The sequence below is a fragment of the Triticum urartu genome, chromosome 5, assembly GCF_003073215.2.
Source record: "Triticum urartu cultivar G1812 chromosome 5, Tu2.1, whole genome shotgun sequence".
NCBI lineage: Eukaryota > Viridiplantae > Streptophyta > Magnoliopsida > Poales > Poaceae > Triticum > Triticum urartu.
Genome location: NC_053026.1, coordinates 3,776,710 through 3,785,219, shown reverse-complemented (window position 1 = coordinate 3,785,219; position 8,510 = coordinate 3,776,710). Strand labels below are relative to the sequence as shown.

At 44.6% G+C, this 8,510-nt stretch overlaps 1 long non-coding RNA gene across 1 annotated transcript; it reads left to right on the top strand.

Moving 5' to 3' along the window:
- The first annotated feature begins 2,975 nt into the window (after positions 1 to 2,975).
- Positions 2,976 to 5,599, top strand: LOC125555402. Its single transcript, XR_007304694.1, has 2 exons — positions 2,976 to 3,405; positions 4,881 to 5,599. It is a non-coding gene; the product is annotated as an uncharacterized LOC125555402 (long non-coding RNA).
- The last annotated feature ends 2,911 nt before the right edge of the window (positions 5,600 to 8,510 follow it).

Sequence of the window (8,510 nt, the reverse complement as noted above, 5' to 3'; positions counted from 1 at the left end):
GTGCATTGCAGAGGGAGTATATTTCTCGGCAAGGTGAGCCCGTGATATAAAGATTTGTATATTTCTTTACAGAGGGAGTATCTCTCTGTCAAAACATATATTTATGTGTAACTAGTTACTCCTGTCTTTCTACTTCCTTTCGTTGATATGTGGGGCAACCGGCAACGGGGTCCACGTGCCATATGCACAAATTAGAGTGCACAACTTCACGGTAGACACACCCCAATCGTAGCGCCGCAGTAATGCCCAATGAGCCATCAAATCACAACCCCCCCTTTCCAGCTTTAGTAGTAAGCTGGACGGATGAAGCGACAATATTTCACTAGGCCTGAATCCCCTTCTCCCTCGTCTGCTTGTTCAGAGAAAACCCCCTCTCGGCGATTGCATAGGGTTTTCTCATGGAGAACCAGGTACGAATTCTTCATCCATCCCCGATAAATCCAAGTCCCTTGGTCGCAGGTAACCCTAGGATGGCAGCCGCCGCCGTTGATGCATTTTTCTTCATACTGAATCTAGTGTGTTTCATTTGCAGTGCCCAAAGTGCGAGTACCCTACAGGTTTCTGCGCCCTCGGCTAGACGCCACACTTGTTCCTTCTCATCCTAACACAGCATTTTGAAACACGCACAGTATGTTCCTAGAATTCTCTTTTCTATCCGGGAGGGTGGGGTTTTTTTAACATGCTGTGTTCTCATATTATTTTTCCTGCAGTGCATTATTTGTTATGCCAGAACACATGTACTCAAGATGCTCGGCCTTGCCATAACTGAATACACTAGTTTAATGGTCACAGTTAAGACAAGCCATGGATATAAGTTCTGAGTTGGGTTCATGAACCAAGAAGATCGCTGCTTTTTATGGCCGAACTTGGATAAACTTTCTCAAGTGTTACGGACTGAAAGTTAGTGCACGAATGTTGATGGAAATAGTAGAACCTTGTCTCATGTTCACTGCGATCTTCCACACCGACGTTGTTCCAATTGTTCATCCATGTTAGTTTTATATCTGGTTCTTGCTTGTTGCCTCGATTACTTCTTAATCCACCTATTCTGTCTAACTAATCACAATTTAACTTTAGAAGTAGCAATGAATCTCTCACGAAGATGCTACTTCTAACTAATATTTTCTTATAATTGGTGGCACGTGTAGGTTTTATCAGAGTTAAGCAGTCTGCTCGTTTGTTACTTTGTAATAACTCGGCTGTTACTAATGGCACTGAAGTTGACTGGATCGACATCCACAAGTTCCTACACTTTATTGATTGTCTTGAGGTCCTTGTGGGGCGTTTCAATGGTGGAAGGCCACATGGGATATGTGTGCCAGTGCCGCACTCGTTGAACAGGTCCAACTGTGTCGAGAAACTTATGGTACGAGTTGTTTTCTGTTATATATGTTGTTCATAAACTATTGCTTATACACAGTTTTACAGCTGTGATCTTCTTGAAACATGAACTGCCGAGTTCTATTGTTCCTATACAGATGCCTGACCATGGTCGGGTCAGACTTGCACTTGGTCACAACATGATGTTTATGTCGACCTACTCAATTCCCCTTGGAGGTGAAAAGATACTTATTCATGGGTGGTCTCAAATAATGAAGGTCCGTCCATCTTGGAGAATAGGACAGAAGATTATGTTCATGCTTTTCCATGGCTCTAAAGCGAATATCCTGTTTATTGACCACGTTGCGAGATGAAGCCGCTTTCAGAAGGTTGTGGATGCGCGGGGTAGCGCCTGGGCCTTGTCCTAGGGCTTGGCGGCCTCACCCTTGGTTAACTGTAGGCAAAGTAGCACTGTTCGAGGCGTGCTTTGTATGGTTGAACCTGTATAAGTACTCATATTGCTTTCAGCTTTGGTTGTTAAGTGCCCCTGCTGGTTTCAGTTAAGGTTGTTAAGTACTCCTGCTGCTTTTACAGTCTGTCGTGTTTCTTCAGTCCTATCTTCCTCCAGCCGCCAAAACCAAACCAGCACCGGCGGGGCCGCCTGCTTCCGCCTCCCACGGCTGGCTGCGCCTCAGCGCATGCATCGCCGCCCCACCGTCTCCTAAATTGTTAACGCCGGCGTCCTCCGCGTGCTTTGGTGGGCTCGCCGCAGCGCCGCCCTCTCGCGTTGTCAACATGGTCAACAAACAATAGGAATCGGCAAAAGTACGTGGAGAGGATGACAGTAGAGGCCCACCACGTCAGCGTATGGAAAAATAAAATGCTTCCTCCTAGTGTTTTCCTGACATCTGGGACCCACGACATTGTGAGCGTATATAGTCAATAGACGAGAACAACACAAGATCGGCTGACACCGGGGATGTAGCTACTCGAGCAGTATTTTTTTGTTTGGTACTGTTGAGACGGAGCAGGGTTTGAACTGGGCTGTGGACCATCTAGCCCAGGCTTATATTTTATGTTCACCATGTGACCAGCCCAGCTATTTTTTCTTTGTGAAAATGAGCCCAGTTTATTTTTTCTGAAGAATACCCAATCCAGGCCTACTTATTTTTCTATGCCCTGATGGGCTGCAACTCTTTCAAGATGCCTGCAAATCTTGAAAGTAATATGAAGTGGGTTGTAAATATAAAAACATATGACAAATTGGCAATTACTTTATAATTTCTGAATTTTTTCACATTTTCAGATTCTTATTTCACCGGGCATTAACCTAATTTAAATATATCTTCAAAGTACTTTAAATCTGGCTCGACATTTCGGTATGAAAAATAGTTTGGAACCCACAGAAATATGCGAAATTAGCCCTGGCCAACCAAAAAAACGACTGTAATAAATTGCATAAGAAGTTGCCATGAGCTATATATCTCTCCCTAATAATAATAAAACACGGATTGAGTCTCTGGGTTCACCGAAGCGGCGTTTTTACAAAAGAGTCCAGGTTGTTTTAGGTAATAAACCCGCAGTACAATTTAAAGTTTGTGAACAGAGATAACGTTTCATTCCAGCTTGGGCCTTTTCTAATGGGCCTGCAGAAAAACAATACGTATAGGACACGGGAGCACGGGCTCCTCAATGCGTACGGTAGCGCCGCCGCGCGCCCGTTCCTCTCTGGCGCCGCCGCCGCCCTGCTCTCGTTCCCCTCCCTATCCATCTCAATCTTCTCCGGTGCCACCACGATCTTCAACCTCCTGCCGCCGTATGTCTCCGATTTGGATCAGAGTCCGTGTTCCCCCAGGATAAGTGCTGCAACACAAATCCATGGCGTGCCCGACCCAGATTTGAGAGTGATTTGGCTGCCATTAGAAGGAGCCCTCAACCGGAATCTCCATTAAATCGCATCATATCGCAAATTTTGAAGAGTCGTCCAGGATCGTCTCAGCCGAGTTCGCCAGAAGAAAATCCGCCGCCCAAGCGTACTACACGTGAGCCCGAAGAACATCCCCTGCCGAACATGCTACCCCAGAGGTATGTACTAGCTTTTGCCAAATTATTCTATAAAATTTTCATCTACAATGTCAGAAAGTACTGCGCCTTTTTTCTGCAATCTTTGTATTTGTTCTGCTTGAAAAAATCTAGGACTGATCTGTCTGCCATTGTTCAAATCACATCTTCCTTTGCTAGAACACGTGAGCTGATTCCAACTTTGGCCTCAAGTTGCTCCCGTCGATGACAAGTGGTTAGTTTTATGGGGTTCACAATTGACTTTTTCAACTATAATACAATAGTCAGTGCATGAGACAGAGATAACTCATGTTGGATCAACACCTCCATATCAGAGATAACGTTTTTAATGGAGGATAATTCATATTCAGTTCTCCTCTCAATTTTGGTGTTGCCAAGCTTGATCTTTATCCATCTAACTGACTGAAAGTGCCTGCTAATCACTATTGAACGCATATGTTAGTTAGTTTGACTGTATACACCACACAAAAAGTAAAAAATTCTCGAGAAACAAAAGGCACACCTAAAGGATTTTTTTTCTTAACAAAATGTATTAATTTGACTATTTGAGTATAAAAAATGTGCAATCGCAATCTTGCTTTTTTCAAGGAAAACAGGGGACTGCTACGTACTCGATATGGATCGAGGCTAATTATTGATCTCCCAAGTTAAAAATATGAAAATAACTTTCATTTAGTAATGGATATATAGTCAAGAAAGGATGCCTTTCCCTAAAGATACAAAGCAAAATCGTGTTCGTGTATGTCGGGCTGACAGATGAATCGATCTCCTTTCAAGTATCAACCCAACAACCTTCGTGTACGGGTCCATTGGCCTGCGTAGCACACATCCCTTCACTAATTCCATCAGTATCATTCTTAACAAGGTAAGTATGATTCCCTAATCACTGATTTTATTAATTGATCTTTGATCCTTCATCCCTAATGTCGTTATACCTTATTGATTCTATAAAAGATCTCAAACAGGAACATACCATTATTGAGGCTACAATTCCTATAACTTGCCTTGTCAATTTGATAAAATTACATGTGTGATGGAGGTTGTAACTTATTACGGTTTACATTGTCAGAATGATATCTGTGTCATCTCTAAACATATGTATATATTTGGTGTGCCGGATTTTCTGATGTAGATGCTATATAAGAGGAAGCTATTCGACAATCCTGCTCAAGTTGGTACGGATCAGACCGATTTTATTCAGTAATATGCTTGATAGATACAAGCCTCCCTCTTCTGCCCTTCTTTTCTCCATCCTCTACAGGTCACCAACACATGTGAATCGTTCTCGTCAAGAGCATGCTTGTGACATCATTACTATATGTGATGCACGGCAAAAGGATGTTGTCAGAATGTAAAAACACATTTAATCATTTCCTGTTTTTTTCCTTGCCCGTTTTTGCCGTCATATACACTGCATCTCCCACTGTAACGGACAACCAAATTTGTTTTCTTAAAGGTTTTAATCATTTCTATTGCAGCTAAGTGTTCAAGTACAATCTCTAGCCAAGTTCTCGTTGTTGTTGTGTTGAATTTTGAGGAAAGGCGGCCAAGCAGCTCGTGGCATCTATGTCACGCCTGCTCTGCCGCTGCCTTGACCCGTCGAGGACGTCGCCGGTTGAGCCGCAAGGTTGCAAGATCATCGTGGGGCCCATTGCATGGGCTCCGAGTATGCTTGATTGCCATGTCGGAGGCGAAGGTGCTAGAGCTTGGTGGCGTGTTTGCATTTGTGGATGCATGAATAATTGTCAAGGAGGCCGAAGCCAGCGGTATTACGGTTGGACTGAAGGAATTGTATAACGTATTCTGAGGCTCCTTGGTGGTGGAGATCGACTACGCAGTGGGGAAATGAGCTAGGGGCTGATTCTGTAAGCAGATCATTGCCGTGCCCAATTATTGTTGATATTAAATCTGCGCTGAGTATTTTTTAGGCATTATCACATCAGAACTGTCAAGAGGGACAAACAAGGGACTGGCTCATGAACCAGCCAATGACGCTAAAGCTCATGGAGACCTTGTGGTTGCGTATGGTGTCCCAGACCAACTCCATGATCAGCTCTGGAAGGAAAACATTGCAGCCTTGATGTCGGCCTAAGTCTTGATGTAATCCTAAAAAAAGATATTGCTTGCAGATAGGTTATACATAAACATGCATGTTGTAGGTCTGTTAATTTTAATTTTGAATACTGAGATCTATTCATATGCTTTCCTTACTCTTATGGCTAAAAAACTCCAGCAGACAGTGACTGAAATTTGTTAGTTTTACTCAACTTGCTACTGCTTGATCAGTACTCAATCAGGCTGAGGGTGACCATGATAGCTGGTGTTGAGTAGGTATATGCATTGAGTTTTCCGTTGTGCCAAGACTAACACATTAGAATCTTCCAATTTGGTGCTACCATATTTCAAAGTAAGAACACTATGATGCAAAGGAATCTTATTATGTAGCCATATGTAATCTCAATTTGTTGTTATGTATAAACTATGATAGGAGTAGGCCCATATAGTTGCGTATCCATTTTTTCCTTCTACTGATCTATGACAATGGAGATGTGCTGGACTAAGTTTTCGTTGCTATTGAAAAGCAAAGGAGTGGAACGCGCAATTTTTCAATCAGTGGAGGTTATCTTTCATATGGATTTTATTATTAAATTTTTAGATGTTTCATGTAACCATCTATTATGCTACTGGCAGTCCCTGTACATTATTTTTTATATGCTCTAAAAAATTATCTTGGTTTATAAGCATCATACATTTTAATGTATAAGTAAGATTATGAGTTGATCCAGTGCCAAAACAATTCAGTTGAACATGTTTGTTCTAGCAGTTTTAGGCAACAATTAATCTGCATATGAAGTTTGATTCCATGTGAAGTCTATGATTGATTTTTCTGGGATTCTTCAGGTTTGATTGGTGAAGTTACATTCAGCAAAGAAGATATGTTTATTTGTAGGGAAATTTTGCAGTTACAATCCATCCAACCATATATAAGTATGAAATTCTCATTCTTTAACAATGTGTACATGGCCTCTACTCTGTCATGTGTTGAGAAAAGGCTGGGACATATATTGTTATTTGTATAATCTTACATTGTAAAATAGTTTGTGGTAACAAACATGTTAACAAGGGCGCAAATTTTTCTATACATACTTTCAGAAGTACTCCCTCCATTGTTAAATATATGACATTTTGGTAGTTTAATTTCAACCACCAAAACGTAAGGAAACAGAGGGAGTACTATTAACTTATTTGGCGGATTTCCCGAACTAAATCACTAATTTGAACCATTTATTTCTGAGCTACGGAGGAGAGCAAATATTATTCATGGTATATTGTAATTAAGAAAGAAGCGTGATTTAATTGTAAAGAATACATGATAAGTATTTGCACCAATACAATATCTATGCCACTAGCTTGATTCTCGCACCTTGCATTTTTCCCGTTGCAACGCACGGGCATTTTTGCAAGTAAATTATTAAAAAAAGAGGGAGTGGTCTGACTTGTGGGCCTGTTTAGTTGACGCGTATGCAAGATTTTTTAGTTATTATATACGTCAACAAACGATTCTAGCAGATGTAACCGTTGGATGTCAATCCAACAGCCGTTGTGTTTCTTCAATCTCTAATTTTCTTGCTCCAGCCGCCAAAGCAGTGCCGGCGGGACCGCCTACTCCTGCCTCCCGTGGGCGGCTGTGCTGCCGCGCAGGCCTCAGCGCCCCCTACTACTCCCACCACTGGCCAGGGCATCCCTCTACTCACCCACACCCCCTATTATTATGCGGCGATGGCAACCTCACACCGCAGCCGAACCGGTGAACCCTCGTACTCCTCTCCACGCGGGCTTCCACTGCCGCTCTTCCCCAGCTCCGCGTCGTCCCCTTCCTAGGCCTCGCCATCGTCCACCGCCATGGTGCTCTCGGTGCGGCGTGGTCAATGTGGTCAACGACCGACTTCCATCAGAAGAGTACTGTACGTGGAGAGGCTGACAGTTGGGTCCACGACAGCCGCAAGGAAGTGCCTCCTTATTACGCAGAAAATAATTATTCCTCCACCTGACAGCAGGGACCCATCGGACGGGCCACTAGTATTTCGCGAAAAAAAACGTTTCCCCCTGACTGCCGGGCTCCACAGGACGGGCCATCGTATTTCGCAAAAAAAACATCCCCCCCCGCTGTTAGCTCAGACCCACCGGAAGTGCCTCATTACGCATAAAAAATGAATACCCCGCTGCTACCTGGGACCCACCTTGGTGGGAGGCTGACTTGTGGGCCTACTAAGTTGACTGGGACGGAGGCCTTTGTAAACTTTAGTCCATATATGAATGATTCTAGCTCCAGTGACCGTACGATCTCCATCCAACGGCCGTAGTGCCTCTTCAACCTCTGGTCTTCTTGCTCCAGCCGCCCAAAGCAGCGCCGGTCGTGCCGCCTGCTCCTGTCACCCGTGGCCGGCTGTGATGCCGCGGAGGCCTCATCGCCCCCTACTACTCCCATCGCGGGTCAGGCCATCCCTCTACTTACCCACATCCCCTGTTATTCTGTGGCGACGACAGCCTCACACCGCAGCCGAATGAGTGAACCCTCATACTCCTCTACGCGTGGGCATCCACTGTCGCGTCTTCCCCGGCTCCGCGTCGTCCCCTTCCTAGGCCTCGCCGTCGTCCACCGCCCTGGTGCTCTCGGCGCGGCGTGGTCAACATGGTCAAGGAATGGCTTCCATCGGACGTGGACTGTACGTGGAGAGGCTGACAACTGGGTCCACGGCCGCAGCAAGGAAGTGCCTCCTTATTACGCGCAAAATAATTGTTCCTTCACCTGACAGTGGGGACCCACCGGACGGGCCACCGTATTTCACGAAAAAACATTTCCCCCTGACTACTGGGACCCACCAGCTACATCTTCGCACGCAAGGAAGTGCATCCGAAAAAAACGATTTGCCCCCTGACTATTGGGACCCACCAGCTACATCTTCGCACGCAAGGAAGTGCGTCCGAAAAAAACGATTCACCCCCCTTACTGCTGGGACCCACCAGCTACATCTTCGCACGCAAGGAAGTGCGTCCAGGCAAAAAAAATGATTCCCCCCCTGACTGCTGGGACCCAGCAGCTACAC